The 21,047-nt window shown below is 36.2% G+C and overlaps 1 long non-coding RNA gene across 1 annotated transcript; it reads left to right on the top strand.

Moving 5' to 3' along the window:
* The first annotated feature begins 15,375 nt into the window (after positions 1-15,375).
* LOC147494201 (uncharacterized) lies at positions 15,376-19,176 on the top strand. Its single transcript, XR_015198489.1, has 3 exons — positions 15,376-15,603; positions 16,697-16,745; positions 18,972-19,176. It is a non-coding gene; the product is annotated as an uncharacterized LOC147494201 (long non-coding RNA).
* Positions 19,177-21,047: the final 1,871 nt, after the last annotated feature.

The following is a 21,047-nucleotide window of genomic DNA, read 5'->3' as shown; positions in this document are numbered from 1 at the left end:
TCTAATGGGACATAAAACATTCTAGGACGGAAACACGAACACCCCACCCCCAAACAAATTTTTTACAACAAAGCTTAGAAAATTTGTTTTTTAGCAGTGGGTCTTTTAAAGTCAGATTTCCGAGACTTCCTAGATTACTATGTTTATTCTTTAATAAATATATATATATTATATATATATATATATATATATATATATATATATATATATATATATATATATATATATATATATATAATATATAAAATTTTTTATAATGAAAAAAATAAACAAGAAAGACATAATTCACCCCATAGAGAAACATGACTCAAAAATCCGAGAAAACATGCAAGAGTGGAAAACGTGAATTATGTTAAACGTGGACTTAGGATCCGTACTTACAGCCACACACACACCTCGGTAGGGGGGCCGGTTACCTTAATGGTGCACTCACCAATATATGGAAATGAAAGGAAATGCACCAAACACAAAAGTTGAGTCGTTTTATAGTCAGATACTCGAGACTTTATCTAAACATATGTATGAACATGCAGGTTTATCATATATCAACAACCGAAATAGTTGTGGATCATTCCATAAATAAATATCACAGAAAACATATCCAAACACAATCAAGCACCAAGATTTCCTATAACGCAACCTAGTGAAATGAAAGCGAAGTCGGATAACCCTATTACGTAACCTAGCATGCACCTTCTTTTTCATTTTTGAACGAGAGGGTGTTCTAGTAAATAAGTGTGGGAAGGTGAATGGTTGTGGAGAATATGGTGGATATGGATAAGTTGTAGAAGAAAAACATGGAAAAAATGAGGATGTGGGTTTAGCACAAAACTCATTCATAGTGTAGGTAGGGACTGTCTCAAGTCTGAAAATGCAGGTGTCAAATGGTTTGTCTTTCTGAAGTATTTGTTTACTAGGTGGATTTAAAAAATTATGAAGCACAGAAGAAACAAAAGGATCGAGTGCAAACTCGAGATTCCTTTGAAAGGGTGGAAGGAGGGGAGTTGAGGTGGATGTTGTGCAAAGTAGTTCTTGATAGGGTGAATCATCACCTTCTCTAAGAAACTCATTGAATTCCTTATCTAGATTAGTCATATCCACGTTACTATGATAGTCTTCTACATCTTTGAGAAAGTCATCTATCTCATCCTCATCCGTAATATGTGTATCGACTAGTGTAGGGATGAAAATGTTAGAGTTTGAACTTCCAAAGGAAAGAAATTTGGGCATATGATTATCAGGGAACGTGTTGTTGAAATAATCTCGAGCAAAGCTCTCGATCATACTAACCTCTCCATCCATAGTTAATCGGGTAACCGTGGTCTTTGTTTTAAAAACATTGACTTCAACAAAGAAGATGGCCAAAAGACATGGACATTGAACCATCGCGGCAATTAATGAGCGCATTGGCAAGAGTGAGGAAAGGCCCTAAGATGATCGGACAGAGTCGTTAATCGACTTCAGATCGAGGATGACAAAATCAGCCGGATAGTAGAAATCCTGAATTTTTACCAGAACATTTTCGACCACACCCTTAGGATACTTAATAGACCGATCAGCTAATTGCAATGTCATTTTAGTGGGTTGCATCTCGTCTAGACCTATTTGTCTATACAAATAAAACAGGAGTAAATTAACACTAGCCCCTAGGTCTAATAATGCGGTCGTCGTATAGGAATCTCCTAAGGTGCATTGTATAGTAGGACGACCAGGGTCCTTGTACTTAACAATTCCATTATGTTCAGATAGAGTTGGGAATTGTTCTGTTAAAAAGGCGTCTTTTGGTATATTTGTCTTACGCCTAGTAGTACACAACTCCTTAAGAAACTTAGCATGGTGTGGTAGCTTTTTAATAGATTCGAGAAAGGGAAGGTTTATAGTTAGATTCTTGAAAACGTCCCTAATCTCCTCATAATTAGTATCCCTAGTTAACACGGCTAATTTTTATAGAAACGGTGGTTTCGGCTCTATATTTAGCAATGATATCACGGGATGTTTAACCGTGGCTTTTGTTTCTTAGGTTGTGTTGTAACGGGTACTCTACGGTGGTAGGCTCTTAGGAGTTTTTTTTCGGTATCTAGTAAAATAGCGGTGTAGAGGGTATCGGGTGGGGTAACTATAGGCATAGTTACTTTGTTATCAACCACTCTGCCGAACGGAGAGTGGTGATGGCCTTTAGCTCACCTACATTTTTTCATATTCATTACTAGTATTATTGGTTACCTCACAGCTGTGTTTGTTGTTTTAGGATTAGGTATTTCGTGACTGGAAACACACCTTTGGGTTGGGATTTATCTTGGGCCAACCTGTTGGCTTAAATTATTAACGGTTGAGAAGGTTGTTGGTTAGATTGAGCCATGGTTTGGAAAAGTTTTTGGCTCACTTGTATGAAGGTGTCAAGACGATCCGGTTGTGTGGGTGTAGTAGTCACGGGTGGTGTGACTGGAACTATTTATCGTGAATTATTTATGGGTGGATTTTGATAATTATTATTTACCGGAACGATACCTCTATTAGCATTATAATTATTATAACTACCTTGACCTTGTGCTTGTCCTTGTCGAGGTTGCACTTGGTTGTTATAATTATTAAAATTACCCTGACCTTGTCCTTGTCGTGGTGGAGCTTGGTTAAAACTGTGCGTTGGCCTAACATATTGATTATTGTACCCTGGAGGTGTGACGTGTTGGTTATTTCTCCAACCAAAGTTAGGATTTTGTCTCCAAGGGGCGTTAGGTTCACTATTAATGGAACAAGCCTGTTCATAGGCTATAGGACAGTGGAAGTCGGGATACTCAGGGCTCTAACAGAAACTACATGGATTTGAATTTACATTCATGACGGGGATAGGCTTTTGTTGAACAGAAATGGCCTCCACCTTTTTAGTGAGTGATTCGATTAGAGTTTTAAGCTCGGGATCGTGTTTAATTTCAAACATACCGGCGGCCTTAACTGTATTTGATGAACTAGCGGAGCGGTGGATATCGTCACTACCCCCCAGTTGTTATTTCGCTTAGTTTAATCCTCTAAAAATTTATAAGCCTCCGAGGCTCCTTTGCTTAAGAAACTACCCCCATTCATTATGTCAAGGACTTCTTTATGGTGGTGTAGAAGTCCTTTGAAAAAGGCACGAACTAACGTGTCTTTTCTAAAGTTATGATGTGGACACTCTATAAGGAGATCGGGTGAAACGATTCCAAGCCTCTGAAAATGATTCATGAGGATTTTGTCGAAAAGAAATGAATCTTGGAAAGCATCTCATTCGTCTTTAGGGGTGGGTAAAATGTTCCATAAAAACAAGTGAACAAGTTTAGCCCACGAAGTCCACAGAATTAGGCGCTTTGGGCAGTTAACCAAGACGCGCTTTATCGGGCTAAGGTGAAAGGGAATACCCTTAGTTTAATTTGTTCCGCACCAACCGTAGGATGGTGGAATGTTGTTAGGACTTGTTCAATCCTACGCATGTGCTGATAAGGTTTTTCATGGTCTAATCCATCAAAAACGGGTAACAAATTAAAAATATTTGGGGGGATTCGGAAATCCCCCACAGGGTCTGCTAGAACGATGCAAGATTTGGGGCTATCGCTCAAGGCTTTATAAAAATCCGAGAGAGGAGTTTCTCCTTCCGGGCATTGGTCGTGGTGTTTGTGAAATAGTAGCTAGAGGTGTAGTAGGTGGTATACTAGATAGAATTGTTTGTTGACGTTGTTGTGTGATTACGTTTGGTGTTTTTGTTCGACCAGACCTTAATCTCATACAAGGCTAAGACCAAATTTAGCTAAACCATCAACACTCCAAACAATTCGATATACTAGTATAAACCTCTAACGGGGAGATGTGAGGTGTGGAAGAAAGGAATACCTGACAAGCGCCCTTGCTTCGCTTATGAATAGCGTCTTGTTTCTGGCGTGTTCGGTGTATATAACAAGTTAGAACACGAAAAACTTGAAAAATCAAAATTGAAATCAAAACTGTAGAAACCGGAAAACTCTAGCTTAGAGTGGTGCGCTCACTTAGGGAAGCGTCGTCAGCCTCGCGGTAACTTGAAGTGACAGTGTTTTAGATGGGTCGCTCCCACATGGGGAGTGGTCGCTCAATGTTGTAGATCTTTTTGAAGCGGTCGCTCGTGTATATTTTTTGCGAAACTTTCCAACGCTTAACTTTCGAAAACCACGCGGTATGAATCAAACAAGGGTGGGTGGGTTTAATGGGACTTTAAGAAAAGTACTTGTACTACAAAAACAATGCGAAAGTGAAACTAAGATGGCAGCGGCGCCATTTGATAAACATAAAATTGAATAGTTTACCTACGAAATGAACAATGAAACTCAAAACGTAAGTAAACTAAAACTATTTTATGTGTCTAGTTTATCAAAGTTTTCTACTCTCAATTCTATCGAAATAGAGTGGAGTAACAAATTTGTTCCACTCTAGTAGTCCTTCCGCATGCTGTGTTTTCTACGTATAAATACTCTTATATCTAAAGTCTAATGAGAGATTTACGAAGTGGCAACTAGACTACGATGCAACTACCCACAAGATGCAACTAGTCGACTATCAGAACAACTATGGGAATGCTACGTTGATTCTATGATAAGGAGTTAGAGGGGGATTGATTCCACCTTAACTCGACTTAATCCTACTAACGACGAATCGTCATAATCCGAATTGAACTGCCTCGCAGAACAATATGGTTACTCCTAATCCCTAATTACACATGAGATTCCTACCAATTCATAACTAGTATGTGAATGATTAAACCCATTCTCATGGTGAACTAATCGTTTCTAGAGTGGAAAGGAAATTACGACGACTCTACGATAATCGGAATCAAGCTTTCATCAAGGCTTCTCAACCCCCTCAATGGAGGTTTAGCCGAGAATCATCACGCTATCATTCCCAATGGAATTCAAACAAGAAATGATATAAAAATTGAAACTTTGCTTGTTTAAACCCAATTTAAAACTACTAATGCAATAATTTGGATTAAACTAATAATGACAAATAATTAAATCTACGAATTGAAATTAAACAATTAATGAAAATGAAACTAGATTATGGAGAACACTATTTTATTAATCTAATGAATAATAAAACAATGATTCAAATACTAAATTAATAATCTAACTAATCTAAGTCTAGCTATCTACGTAATAAGGGAAATTAGATCTACACAATTGTAAATGACAAGAATCGAAATTGACAAACTAGCTAATTTATTAATCAAACTAATTAAGAATAATAATTCTAAGAGTTTAATCTAAAACAAGAATTGAAATGAAACTAAACTTAATTAATCTACTGAAAACTAGATCTATAATTCTATATATTTTTAGGTCTAACTATCTACCATTAACTATCTACTACTAACAAAGAGCTAAGCTTTTGTTTTTATACTTTCAGATCCAAAAATCGTGCATGGGCTTGGAGCCATGTTTTGGGCCAGAGAATCAGGCCCAAAACCCAATTCTTTCAGTCCAAAAAGGCCTCTTCAGCTGTAGTTGGCTTCAACAGACTTTTCGTTCACTTCTACTCCTCTGGTTGGGTCAAGGATTGGACCATTGGAAAGCTCTTTCCGAGCCGGTCGTTTTGACATAAGGTAGGCCCCATTCCGAGGTCTGAGTCCAAAGATACGACCTTTGGAAGTTCTGCTGACTTGTGTGTTGTTTCTGCCCGCGTCGACTTTTCAGCTTTTGATCGGGCTTTAGAAAGGCTTTGTCTTCTTGAATCTTGGCCTTTAGTCACGAAACTCCTTAGTAACCGACCTTTGCTCCTTTATCTCGCTAAAGTAGCACATTTCTGCACATAATGGACTTTGAAGCCTGAAATGCATAAAAACACGTAATCAGTGTTAACTCTTAATTATTACTCACATAATTGGTCTAAAAGTATGACTGTTACAGGGTTAAAACTACAGTTTTGGGCACTTATCACTTGCATAAACTGTTGCGTTGTGTCCTGGAATTTCATGGTGTTTTGTGTTAATTGAGCAATGGCCTCTTCTATAGGTGAAAGTTTAGGTGGTTGAGGTGCATACTGTGGTACTGGGTTTGAGTTAACCACGGGGCCTCCCTGATGTATACCTTTAGACCAAGACAAATTCGGATGGTTACGCCATCCAGGGTTATACGTGTTAGAAAAAGGATTATTGCATGGCTTTTGGTATGAATTAAAAGCATTGACTTGTGCATTTACACCAGGGCAATTATCTATAACGTGATCAAGACTTTCACACAACAGACACCCAGGGACTTCAACATTGCTAACTGGAGCTAGAGACTTTGTCTCTTTTTCTAGCTCGAGAGCTTCAATTCTTCTAATTAAAGCGGCCATCCTAGCATTCATGTCGAATTCCTTGTCAACGCGGAACAAACCCTTTTGTAGTAGTACTACTAGCTACCTTCTTAGGCTCACGACTAGTTTCCCATTGCTGGACCTTCTCAGAGACTTCTTCTAAAAAGGTCCACTCTTCTTCTACAGTCTTATCACAGAAATCCCCAGTACTCATGGTCTCAATCATAGCCTTAGAATTAAAATCAAGACCCTCATAGAGAATCTGCACTAGCCTACCGTTCTCTAGGCCGTGGTTAGGACATTGCAAGAGCATGTCCTTAAACCTCTCCATACACTTCCATAATGACTCTCCATCAGTTTGGCAAAAAGATGACAAGTCTTTTCTAAAAGCAGTCGCCTTATGATTAGGGAAAAAGTTCTTTAAAAAGACAATGCATAACTTTTCCCATCCCGTTATGGAATTCGATGGGAGAGTGTGAAACCAACTCTTGGCTTTTTCTTTAAGAGAAAATGGGAACAATTTTAATTTTATAGCTTCGTCACTAAATTGTTGAAGCTTAATAGTTCCACAAATATCCTCAAATTCCCTCACATGAAGATATGGGTCTTCCTCTTCCGTTCCCCTAAACTTAGGAAGGAGCCCCAGCAGATTGGGCTTCAACTCAAAGTGATTAGCATTGGTTGCAGGGGGAACGATGCAAGATGGTCGGGTTGTCCTAGTAGGATATATATATTCCTTAATAGATCTAGGTACTTGGGCAACCACGTTATTGTTATTACCTTCCATGTCAGCAAAAATTGGTGTATTGCCAACAAAAGTTACGGGTACCTCTAATTCGGGATGCCTACTTCTCCTAAGGAAAGTGCGTTCAATCTCAGGATCAAACGGTGTAACAGGTGTGTTATCAGACCGAGTTACTACCATAAACTACTTCTGAAACCTAAGACTCTAATAAAAGATGTAGACAATTCACACAAACAATACCAAACAAAAATTACAACCCAGATTGAATTTTAAAACTTGTTTAATATATATTTGCTCCTAAACCCAAATCACACGATTCCCAGTTCTTGTGCAAAAAGCACCGTCACTCGATCCACGCGTAAAAAAGGTTTTCCTAGTGAGCGGGCTAAAACCTGTCATAATGCAAGATGCCTAAGGCTGGTCAATGTGATTTAACCTTCCTAAATGCAAGAAACAATAAAACAAGCACAACCCACGAAACAAACAAAATTCAACCCCACAAAGGAAAAACGCGTACCTCGGCCTTCGAGGGCTTCGAGGGCTACTTGCATGCGCACGATTTTATAGCAAGCACTTCACAACGTCCATAACAAAGTCACGACTATCCCTTGTAAGAAGAAATCTATGTTTAATTATCTGCAAAAATAACTAAAATTAGACACGTAAACTATGAAATAATATAACTACGACTAAACTTAAACTACGAATCACGATAAATAAAACTTTAAAACTCAATTGTACTACTACAATCCCCGACAGCGGCTCCAAAAACTTGATAGGAAATTAACCGGCCTAAATAAACAGGCTAATTAAACCCCACTTTATTTATACTAATACTCGCAAGCGCACGAGGTCTATCGTAATAGGTGCGCAAGAACGAAGTCGATCTCACAGGGATTGCTGTTTAGGGACAATTGAATACTAAAATATTACTTATCCTAATTCGACAATGTTGTTTTATAGAAATTTGGAATTAATTACTACTAAATCTATTTTATTTAACTACGATCTAAGAAATGAATAAACTAAATAATGGGGGTCTACTAAGTGGCGAGAATTCTAGGACTATCGAATCCACCTTAAATCTCTATAGACACTATCGACTTAACCTTTGGTATTCCAGTTATATATTTCTGAGTAGCAATCGATAATAATCAATTGCTTTCTCGATGATATTATCGTTACAATTCTTGTTGCACTTTCTTCGCAAAATTATCTTCTTACTCAGCTAAAGATCAAACCCAAAGCATTATTTGTCTTCTTATAGCACAAACAATCAAACGATTTAATACTAACAATTATTCCAAGCTCGATTAATAATCTCCTATTTAAACTACCGAAAATGCATCACATAAACGGTGAAAGAAATAATAGTAATATTAATCACGAGTTCAAAGAAGAATTAAATCATTAAAAATAATTCAGGAATACCAAATATCAAATATCAAACATCCATATCGATCTAAGGTTTCATCTACGCCCTAGAAATAATTTAGTTACACATGGGAAATAAAGCAGCAGAAATAGCGATATCAAAAGAAAATAAAGCCATTAACAAAACCGATACTATCGCGAGTCTGGGTTCGGTGTTCTGGTCTTTCTTTCTTTACTGCGTTTCTGGACTCCGGATTCTGGAGCGCTGGCCTCAATTCGTCTGCCTCCTGTTCCAACTCAAAGTTTCGTTCTTCTTCTGCTCCTTGGTTCCAACTCAAAGTCTCGGCCTCTCTTCTCTGGTTCTCTGTTCTGCCTCCCTTTCAGCCAAGAGACGACCTCCTTTACTGCTTTTCTCTTCTCCTCCTTCCAGCCCGAGCGACCCTTTACTCTGTTTCCCTTGCGTTCTAGAACCAGCCTCTATTCTCTGGTTTTCTCTTCTCCTCCTTCCAGCCCCAGCGACCCCCTTTTCTGTGCTCTCGACCTCCCTTTATCCCCCTTTTCAGCAGTTTTTTCCTTTTTGGTTTCGGTCTGGGATCGGCAGTTTTGGTTTTCTTTCCGATTCGCGAGAGTCATTTTTTAGAAGGAAACAAATTCTTTCCTTCGGTAGTAGCCAGAGTAGGTAGCGTTTTTGGTAAGGAAGAGTGTGGGTTGTTTAATTGTTTGGTTCGAATTTGTAAAGTTTGAATGGAGGGAAAGTTTCTATATCTGTTCATGAGAGATGAAGATGGAAACTAAGGTCTGATTCGGTGCTCTCGGGTGGACATGAACCGGTATGACCATTAGTTGGTTTTGGGGGCTTTAGTCTTGAATACGGATTGGTTTGCAATTCTTGGGCCCGAACCTAACTTTGGCCCATAAGCTAACAAATATAATCCACGCCTTGGCTCATGATAAATCTTTAAAGTAAGGTTCCACCTTTTGCTGGTCACATGCCCATTGAACTAGATCAACGTACACACACTAATATCTTCGAATCTTGACAGTTTCAACACTTTTAATCAAGTTATTCTAATTCCTGCAAAATCACCGAAAATACACTAACTTAATCAAACAAATAAAATAAATGGACTAACTGATATAAAATTGGCCGTAAATAATGTAACATTTACATGCTTATCATGGTCATATCCTATTTATGTTAATGAAGAGGGATAGCAAAATTTGTTTGGGAAAGACTTTAATGAAGAATATTATGGAAAGGAAGAATGCAAATCATGGGTATCTCATCCTTCCAGCTTTTATCACTAGGCTTTTATGCGAGTTAGAATTGTTTAGTGGCGAAATAGTTGAGGCGGAAGGAATAGAACTTAAAAAAGGACAGATTCCCAGGCAGATTTTACATTGTCCACCTGGATTTTAGGAGCCTAGTTTATTGACAGATGAGGGTGAACCAGTTTTTGGTATGACACCAGCTCATCACGACCTTGATTCCCCACCTCCTTATTTTGAAAACACTAGTGTCTTTGATACTCAGATGGATCCGAATGTGCGAGACATGGGTTTAACATTATTTAGGGGTATGCACAAATTGTATAATTATCAGAAAAACAAGGAGGAGATGAGTATTCAGCGACATAAGGAGTTGATGGAACATATTCTTGTGCTCCAGAATAACAAAGCCGAAACATCAGTTCAAAAGAGAGGTCGTCCAAAATCGAAATAGAGTCCTTTATCTAGGATTATGTATTCCAGTACTTCTTCATATGATCACTCATGTACTTGATTGTCTATTATGGTTTTATCACTTTTATTTGTAGGCAGAGACAAATCTTGTATTCCGCACAACAATGAAATTATTATTATTATTATAATTATTATTATTCATTGTTTAAATTTTTATTTTTATTTTTCAGTCATGGCATTTGTACATGTGACTCTTACATTCCACTCTAGTACCTTTTCTTTGTCTTTTTAGAGACGTATAACTCTACGAATTGAGCACATGACAAATATTTAGTCGTTGTAGTAATTATTGATCCTTATGAATCATCACTCTTATTTGTTTTGTTAAGGATATAAATTCTATAGATTTTAGCTGATGTAATTTTGCACGCATTTAAGGTAATATCTCTCCTTCTCTGATTATTTCAATTATGGTAAGCTTTCAGTTATTTTATTTAGTCATTGAGGACAATGCCTAATTTAGTTAGGGGGGTGAGAATTAAAATTTTGCAATATTTTAATTACAATATTTGGAAAGTTTATATGTGAATTATGGTGATTCTAGGTGAAAAGTATATTTTTTATCGTTTAAACTGGCTAATGAAATAGGAAATTATAAGTCATGACCAGGATTAGTAAGACTTTTAGACTAAGTTTCTATTACTAGAAATAGATCTCACTGATAAAAGTCTTAGTCTAGAGTAAGTTCATATAATACACCACTAGAGGAATTTCAAATGAAAAAGCAATTTAAACTTCTACCAAACTAGATGATTAGTATAGAGACTTGACCTGTGAGACTTGAGCCTTTCACTTTTAATTTCTTGGAGAGTCTTTACGTAAATCTGAGTCCAAGTTGACTCAACCATTTTTCAGTGCTTAAATTCGTTGTGTAGTATTATTTATTCTTAATTTGGTCAATCACGAGGTGGCATCAACTGGGGAGATAGCCATTAGGTCTTGTAGTCTATTCAAAGCAGAATATCATACTGATAAGTCAAGTAGTGAACCAATCAGCCTTTATCCCACCTAGTAGGATTATCATATTAACCACTTTTGAGCCTTATATATTAAACCTTTTATTCTTAAACCAATCATCTTAAACCCAACTCCAGATAAGGAGTAGATCCCATATTATTTGCCTTATCCATATTTCTGAGGATTTCTAAAGAACTAAAGAAGATTTTGAAGGAAATTTTACCAAAGTCAAATGAAGAAAATCATTCCTTTTGCTCAAAGAAAAAAAAAAAAAAAAAAAAAAAAAAAAAAAAAAAAAGAAAAAGAAATATAAATAATTGAGCAGAAGTAGTGATAGAGTTTAAGTGTTGCAGTCTACAAGTGAAGAAAATCTCCAAGAAGGTCAAAAGCAAAAAGTCTTTAGTATATTCTCAGAAATTTTTGAATCATTTTTACCCTTTTCTTGTTAACCTGTCCTAAGCCCCGTTTTGATACTCAAACTTATCACTAAAGTATGATATGAAGTTTAGAATAGGTGAGAGGATGCTAAAGTGAAGGACCCGACACTTCAAATGTGATTGATATTCTTTCCATGAAACTTTATTTATATATTTGCAAATTTCCATCTTTCTAACTAAATATGTGGGATGCTCTACTTTTTACTCATTTCCCTGCATATGGAGGCAAAATATAAAACTTATCTGAGAGAGATTTTCTTGTGAGTGTATGAAATGGTGAGATTTGAAGTGAAAATACTAATCCAAAGGTAAGGTAGAAATTCCGTTGCTTGGAAAAGAGAAAGGAATCAAAATGGTTAAAAATGAATAAGCTCTAGCTAGGATGATTAGTCAGTTTTTTCTATCTTTATGAATAGAATCTTAGCCTAATGTTTTATGATCATGGGTGTGATAAGTAATAACCTTTTGATTTAGATATTTTAACTGAAAAAGTTGTTTTCTCTAGATTTTACCATAGTTCATATGTAAAATTGATTTTGTGGGTATATCAATTGAAAACCCTCACGAGGCTATAACTCGTCCTTTAAGGGTAACTTAAAGGTTTAAGGCCTTGTTGCATATGGTAAATGCAACCGCGATGCCTATGAAAGTGAGTTAGTTTATTATTTAATTAGTATTGTTAGCTTTGAACACTTCTCTAGTATAACACATATTTGCTAAGAGACTAGCAAAATGCTAGTTGGGGGTTGTGATAAGTGCTCAAAAATAATGATTTATAACCCCAATTATGTGTATGTTAGTCTCCATTTTATATTTAAATATTCTAATATGATGCAATTTGAGTTTTTGCAGGTCAAAGAACCTAAATGTGAAATATGGAGGGAAAAGAAGGCAAACAAGTCAAAAAAGAGTCACTGGGAATTACAACTAAAGGCCTAGGGCAAAAATATCATATTTGTCTCTATAAGTGCCAAGCCTAATGAGACTCTAAAAGAGGATAATAAGTGAGTTAGAAAAGTCTTAAATCTGATCTCAAAGCCTTAATTTCGACTTCATAAAAAGATAAGATCAACATGGAAAAGAAGTTAGAGTTTCACAAGAATTAGGAAACTGAAAGCTGTCAGAAGCTGCAGCTTGGGAAATAGCCTGCAGGACAAAGTGGGCCACATCCAACTTTGGTCCAACTGAATTTAACTTTTCCAGGATTGCTTCTAGAAAGATTAAAGAGAGTTTGACACCAAATAAATATAGTATTCAGATCTCTATCCAGACGAGCATGTAAGCCAATATATAAGGCACAAAAACCTCAGTTTACATCATCTAGGAAATTTAGTGTTTGCATCTTAGTTCAAGAATTAAGAGAGAAGAAAGTTCAGACCTTTTCACCATTAATAGCTATAAAGATTCCTTTTCATATTGTGTTCATAGCATAGTATGAGGGGGCTAATCTCCCTTCTCTTAGGAGGGGAGATGAAGCCTTTTTCGTATGTTTTAGTTTAGTTCTTCTTCTATCATGTTTTAGTTTAAATCCCTCATTGAGTTTCTTCTTATTTGTCTATTGATCTAACGCTCCTATGGAGGTTAGGAGGTTTTAAGGTAATTCAAGATTGTGTAGAGCCAAATACCACAAACCCTAGATTCTTTTCTTCTAGTTTTTAGTGTTCTAGTGTGATGATTGGATTCTTTATGGCACCTCAATTAGTTGTATGGTTAATGCCACATGTGGATTTTCCATGGCACCTAGAGTTGTATATTGAATGTCACTTAAAACACAATTTGGTTAGATAGAAGATATCATTGGAAATTGAAGAAGTATTTGATGGAAAGATAGAAAGCACGTTGAAAGCCACATATTATCATCATGGTTATGAGCATAAGGTTTGTAGGTATGGTGAGTTTCTATTGGTAATTTATATTAAGCATGATAAATAGATCTGTTAGACTAATTCTATGATTTTGGTGGATTCATCTCTCCCAAGATATTCTTTCTCTTGATTCATATTCATATATTTAATTTAGTTTAGTTTATGCATAGTTTATATCTCAAATCAAATCAATTATATATTCATCATTATTTAGCCACATTTTTTACTTGCATCCATTAGAGTAACTTAGATTAGGAATTTCTATTATCATCAACTAGTTATTTAGAGTAGGATTGATACCTTGCTAGCCACTATACTAATCAATATTTAATAGGCTAAGTAAGATTTGCAAAAAATACGTAACACAAACAACGACACAAATAAGTACGTGTTGCGTGCTTTTTCAACTGTGGACTGGGGCAAAAAGGTAAAGGTTTGTTCTTCTACGACGACATAATCTCGTTGATTAGGATACTTATCACATCTAAAATGTGTATGATTTGGATAATTGTGGTGATGGTATTAACTTATGGATTTGTGATGAGTGAGCATAGATTTATCTAGCTCTCTACATGTAGCATCTATGGAACAATACCACCTGATGGTTGTTTTGCTTTAAAACGTTACATGCATGGTAAGGTTTTCTGGCGTAGACAATTTAGGAGTCCGTAAGCATTTTAAAGTTTTTTCAAGGGTGTACTCTACTACTTTATAATAAAAGTACTCTTTAGCATTATTGTTCATCTTATTCTAATTGAGTAATCTAGTGTTTTATACTAAACTGCCATGGATTGCATTAGAAGTTTAAGGTGTTGATCGATTTCGTCTCTTTATCAGGATTGCATTAGTGTTTCATAATATCTTAAACCCCAATGAGGGTTTATTAAAAGTGTGATTACTTTTCATAATTGATAGTTGCTATTAATTGACACATAACACTTGACTTTTCATATTGATAGCTGGTATTAATTGGATTCATTCTTATTGTTTGGTTTTGACATGATTTCATTAATGGGCATGGTCTTATGCAAATTTCCTTATTTCTTCATCTTTTGTTTGTCGTAAGCAAGTGTGCATTTATTGACTTGTCAACCAACGCTTGCTCAATCGCGTCCATTTGTACAAATGTGTGACTTGTACGTAAAGTCTTGGCGGTGGAGTTGTTGCCATTGGAAGATTGATTGGTGATTGTAAGCGGGTACCTGCAAATGCATATTACGTTGTAGTGGAAAAGATAGAATCTTTCATGTTGGCTTTGGTGTTAAGAGGAAAATGTTTTGGTGATGTTGGAGTTTGTTATATAGTTCTTTGTCCCTTATGTTGGTTACATTACTTATTTACTATATCTTAAAGATTTGTTTATTGAGGGATCTGAGTTTTGATGAAGTTTAAATTATGAAATGAAAAGATTTTGCTTCTGTTTACTTAGTGTGTTCCAATTTTATTTTATGTTAACACTATGTGGGTGTAATGATTATTATCAGGTACAATATATAGGGTGTTGTAGGGGTGTAAAAACGGCCCTCAAGCCTTCGGCCCGCCCGACCCGACCCGACCCATGGGCAAAAAAAGCCCTCAAATTTAAGCCCGCATACAATTTGAGGGCAGGGCCGGCCCGACCCTCATGTTTTGAGGGGAGGATAAGAGCCTAGATATGGAAACATGAGGGCGACCCTCGGCCCGACCCTCTAAAGCCCTCACAATTCCCACATTATGGCCCTCATTGGTATTTAGATTTTCTAAACAAAAATACATATAATACCCTTAGGGTTTTAAGTTTCACTTATTATTACATAGGGTAGAAATGTAAAATTAAAGTATAGTGGTTGATATAAATTCAACCAAATGAAACCCTACTACTCATTTCTTTTCTCATTTCTCTTTTCTTCTTTAGCCTTCATTTCCGCCGCACACAAATGACACAATATGCATCCTCTAACCATTCTTCCCCCATAATCATTCTTCCAATTATATCTTTTTAAATTAGGTATCTTCATCTTTCTTTCTTTTTTTTTTGTCTGTACGGTTTCATTTTCATTCTCATAGTGTTGTTTTCTAATTTTGTTGTGTGTTTCTTTGTGGCTTGTTAGGCTAAGAAATTAGACTGCTGTAGCACTTGTTTTGGTCAAGTTAGCTTGGATCTATTTAAGTAACACTTAGTGACAATCAGTGAAGAATTGCTAAGGAGGTAAGCTATAATTTTTCTAATGATATGATGTAATTTCTACTTTGCTTTCTAATGAGCTTGTTTTATATATATTTCAAGTTCATTCTTTATTACAAAATGTTTTTGGTATAGTTTTGTATATTGTTTCTTGCTGGAATTCTTTGGTATGGTTTTATAAATCTTCTTTTTCCCAACATCAATTGCTTCCAAAGTAAGATGGTGCATAGTACCAGACACCACTTGTTCTTTCGCCTTCACCACCCTAGCAAACTCCAACAAAGCATTCTACACAAGAACAAATATTTAATAATTCACTACACATTTAAAAAAGATAATAAAAAAGATGTCTTTTTTAAGTTTACCTCTTTTTTGTTATGTTTATCGACAGCGAATTTGGTGAGACTTTCGATCTCGACACTATTTTGAGAACATTCCTCAGAATCACGGATACCACCAAGAGCACCAGAAGCCATCTTGATGAGATGTTTTTGTTGTTGATAAAAGTAGTTTGAAGAAACAGCTGATTTAGTAAAAATGAGTAGTGAGATGAGAAGAATAAGGAAACAAGCAGAGTTGTTGTTGTTCATTAGATCATGTCTTCTTTTTATATTGTGATTCTATATATATATATATATATATTTCTCTTTCTTGCTTTCTACGTGTTTTGCTTTCTTGCTAAGCTACTACTTTGTCTTGTGATTGTACACGTGTGGATTTTGCTTTTGTCAGTTGCATGAGATGTTCAACACGTGGAGAAAGGCCGACTTGAAGCCCACTCAAAATCTTGGTCGACTGTTTTTGTTAAGACATTTGAGACAACTCTATTCATGAGCATTGTTTTTGTTAAGACATTTGAGACAACTCTATTCATGAGCACTACGATGCCCATATTGCCCAAAACCCGCCCGAAACTTTTGTTTGTATCCCATAATATTGTGTGTTGAGCTGTTATGCTATTGGTGATTATATTTGGTATACCTTTGATCTTCGTACAATTTTTTTGCTTGCATGTTTGAATGCACTCAAATTCTTTTTTATGTTTTATACTTGTAGACTTGTAGTACCTTTCTAGAGTATTAAAAGCATTGTGTTGTTTCATTAACTTTTTGGACAGGTTGGTATCACACTTCCGGTTTAACGAATTTTGCTTGTGCGGTGCTAAGGTTTGCTTGTTCCAACTTGTAGATCTTTAACACTTCTAATTGATTGGAATGGCCAACGTGTCAGCTTCGATATTAGATACTGTTACTGATGTAGAAACTCCAATTGAAGATGGGGCAGAAGGAGAGTCTGTGAATTTCCATGCTTGACCCCCTAAAAAACAAAAACGCAAAATTTTTGATGTTTGGACCCAATTCGATAAAACTGTTGAAATTAATGATGATGGTATTGTTGTAAAAAATGCTGATGGGTCTGATTCAATGGTTGTTGTATGTAAAATATGTTTTCAAAAGTTGTCTTGTGGGAACAGGGGTGGGACTAGTCATCTCTGTAGGCACAAGGAATCTTGTCTCAATAGAACAACAACTAATACGGGACAAACCATCATTGGTGTTGGTCCTTCTGGTTCCATATTCTCTTTCACCTTTAACCAAGCGAGAGCCCATCGCGAGACTGTGCGATACTTTGTTCGTGAAGAGTTGCCATTCGTTAAAGTAGATAAGCCAACTTTCCATAGGTGGATTACCAAGTCTTTTGGTCCCCAGTTTAAACCTCCAAGTAGGATCACAATGAGAAGTGATGTCATGATGATTTTTGAAGAGGACAAAGCTGCTTTGAAAGCTCTCTTAGACACTGTCCCCGGAAAAATATCTTTCACTTCAGATTTGTGGACTTTAAATCAGAAACTAGGGTATATGTGTATTACTGCTCATTTCATCACTAAAGATTGGAAGTTACATAAAAGGGTCATAAGCTTCCCTTGGCTTCCTTCACCCCACACTGGTAAGTCTATTAGTGATGCAATGTATTGTAACCTTCTGAGTTGGAATCTTTGTGGCAAGATAGGTTCTTTCACTCTGGATAATGCTTCTAACAATGATGTTGTTGTGTCTCGATTGAAAAATTCACTGTTTGGGACTGATTTGTTATCTAAACAATTGTGTCACATTCGCTGTAATGCACACGTTATGAATCTTATAGTGAAAGTTGGACTGAAACATGTTGATTTCTCTCTTGATAACATTAGAGAGAGTGTAAAACATGTGAAAAATTCTCTAGCAAAATTGCAAAAGTTTTTTGAGAATTGTAAGAGTTTGAACATGGAGGAGAAGAGGTTGTCTGTTGACATGCCAACTCGATGGAATTCGACATTCATAATGTTGCGTGATGCAATTCCATACCAGAAAGTTCTTGATCTTTTTTTCTATGATAGTGATTTTCCACAGGCTCCTTCTCCAGAAGATTGGAATAATGCCATTGTCATTAGAGATTTTTTTCAAATATTCTTTTACTCGACTAAGCTGTTTTCAGGGACTAGTTATGTTACTTCTTCTGCCTTTTGCTATCAATTGAGTAGAATTTCATTGCTATTAAAGAAGTATGCCAATGAACCTGGTTTTATACTTATGTATGAAGACATGAAGGACAAGTATGATAAATCTTTGGAAGCGTGTCCCTTTGCTTCTTGGTTTAGCTTCATGTATGGATCCAAGGTATAAGTTTACTATTTTAGAATTGTTGTTGGACCTAAACTATGAATCTGAACCTTTATCTGATCATGAATCTGAAACCGATAGTGTCCGGACCTATCCTTACTGTGAGTCAGAAAAGATTGAATCGATATAAAAGAAAATTGTATGCACTTTTTGATCAATACCAAATGAAGATAAAGGTGAATGTTCCAGGTTCGAATGTGGCAGTATCTAACACTTGTGTAGTGGAAGATATGGTTGCCACATTGCTATCACAACGTAGAGAAGCTTCTAGACTCACTAGCAAATCTGAATTCCAGTAGCATCTAGATCTGCCCATTGTTAATGTTTTTAGTGAAAAGACATTTGATCTTTTGGGATGTTGGAAGAATGAAGAAGGTACTTATCCTGTTCTGTCTGCCTTGGCACGTGACCTACTAACGGTGCCTGTTACTACTGTTCCATCTGAAGCGGCTTTTAGTGAAGCGAACGGGTGGTAACCAAATATAGGAGTTGTTTGTTGCCGGAGACAGTGGAAGCTTTGGTTTGTTTGAAGGATTGGTTTCAAGCTGAGGAAGGACTTCAAGATGAAAATTTAGTGGAAGAGACGATGAGCGACGTGGGGATGTAGCGTGTGGACTTTGGTCATGAGGATTTTGGCGTTAGTACTTTCTATTGTTGTGGTGTACGTGACTTATTTATGTATTTATTTTTATGTGATATTGGAATCTTGACTATTAACTTATTGTTTTGCAGATTTTGGAAGGGGGCTTTTGCAATTTTGTTTTGCACCAAATGAAGTGATCCCACAAGCCTTCAGTTACTTTTGAAATGAAGTGGGATTTTGCTATATAGTAATGTTGCAAGTTTAGAAGTCTCAGGCACACTGTTCTTTAGTTAATTTCTTTATATCTAATTGAAATTTAACTTGCTAATTTTGGTTGATTCTTCTTCTCTGACATGGTTGCATCCTCATGCATTGTAAAATGATGCCTTTTATCTAGAGGTCAGTTCTTTATATTTACATAGTACTTAGCCAATGATAAGAGTTGGATTTGTCTAACTGTAAATATTTATCCTTTTGCTTTGCAGATATTTGAAGACTAAAGCAAATATAAGTTGTGATCAAGAATCAAGTACAAAGAATACTATGAAACTTAATGATGCATTTAAACAATTCTCTTGTTGTTTTGCACACCTGTTTTGGATTTGTTTGAAGTTTGAACATGTCCTTGATGGAGGTTCTCTCTCTTGTAATGAATATATTGTTAGAATATGTGAATATATTCTATAGGATACAGCTGCATTATATGGATATATCTCTATCTTATATTCATATATTCTATTGTATATGTTAATGAAGTTTGATAGGTTGTTTTCAAGAATTTTTGTAATGAATATGTTAATCAGTTAATGAAATCTGATAAAAACCAAATATGTTAATGAAGTCCAAACAAGTTGTATTCAAGAGTTTCGAATAATTGACAAGTTGTATAACCCGGCCCTCAGGCCCAGCCCACAATTTTCTAAAGGAGGCTGAGGTGAGGGCAAGGATTGTATAATTCTAGTGTTGGCCCTCACAGGCCTGACCCTCATAGCATAAGGGGGCTGGGCCAGCCCGGCCCACTTTACACCCCTAGGGTATTGGCACAATAAATAACAACCAGAAATATTAGATTTGCAATCCACTATGCAACAACCACGGCTATTAGTAGTCGTTTATTTATGAAAAAAAAAATAGGTGGGACGAACTAAAATTTACATGAGCTAGAGGCCGTTGTTTTATATACAAGTGTTAAAAGCCGTCGTATTTTTAATAAGTAAAACTAGTGCCCCGGGCCGTCGTTTCTCAAATACCACAGCAGTTTTTATGACGGCCCTAATAACGGATTTAGTCTGTCGTTAATGTTATAAAATGACAGATTATGACCGTCGTTTTTTACTGTTTTTTTGTAGTGCACCTTACTGAACTGGGAAAATATTATTTGGATGTAAATTGTACCAAGTTAGTCCTTATGTCTGTCCAATTGTCCTTCAGTCGTGTCCGGACTCCGGAGTCAGTTGTATGAACTCTTTGCTTTATCTTAATGAAGTATGTTTTCAAAAAAAAAAAAAAAAAACTCCATACTTAACTAGACTCTTCAGTTTCATAATAGAGCACTAAAGTATTCTTTCATTTAGTGAATAAGGAGACTACTCAAGATTGCAAATTTTTCTAGCAATTTAAAAAATTAAAAAATTATTATAGAGATTTTAGAGCATCTCTAGGTGGTAGTAGTATCACCTTCAAATTTGAAGGCAAAATTTGAAGAAATTGGACGCAAATTTTGACCAACTCTAGGTGGTCGCAAATATCGACCGCAAATTTGATTGTAGGGTCTACCACGCGGGCCATTGGTACTGTCGCGTGCCAGGTTGAAAAAAGTGAAAAAAAAAAATCCACGCGACATTCCCAATGTAGCCCCAAATTGAAAAAAAAAAAAAAAAAAAAAAACCTCATGCGACATTAGAAGTGGCGCGCGACAATACCACTGGCGCGGTATGCTGGTCAAAGTAATAAAAATATGGGGCGATATTACCACTGTCGCTCCGTATCTGCATCCGAAATCCCAAATTAGCGAACAAGGATGCGGTTAGACAGGTGATACGACGAATTTGTTTCCACATAAGCTAGAGTTTTGGATGCAAATTTGAAGAATTTGAGAGGTAATACTACCACTTAGAGATGCTCTTATATTGTTTATAATTTATAGGATGAGATATTCTTTTACAATGAAAAAAAAAAAAAAAGGAAGGAAAGATAACACAGTCAAACAAACTAGAAGCCAAACT

The sequence above is a fragment of the Coptis chinensis genome, chromosome 6, assembly GCF_015680905.1.
Source record: "Coptis chinensis isolate HL-2020 chromosome 6, ASM1568090v1, whole genome shotgun sequence".
NCBI lineage: Eukaryota > Viridiplantae > Streptophyta > Magnoliopsida > Ranunculales > Ranunculaceae > Coptis > Coptis chinensis.
The sequence above is the reverse complement of the archived record's forward strand: the minus strand, read 5'-3'. Positions and strand labels throughout refer to the sequence as shown.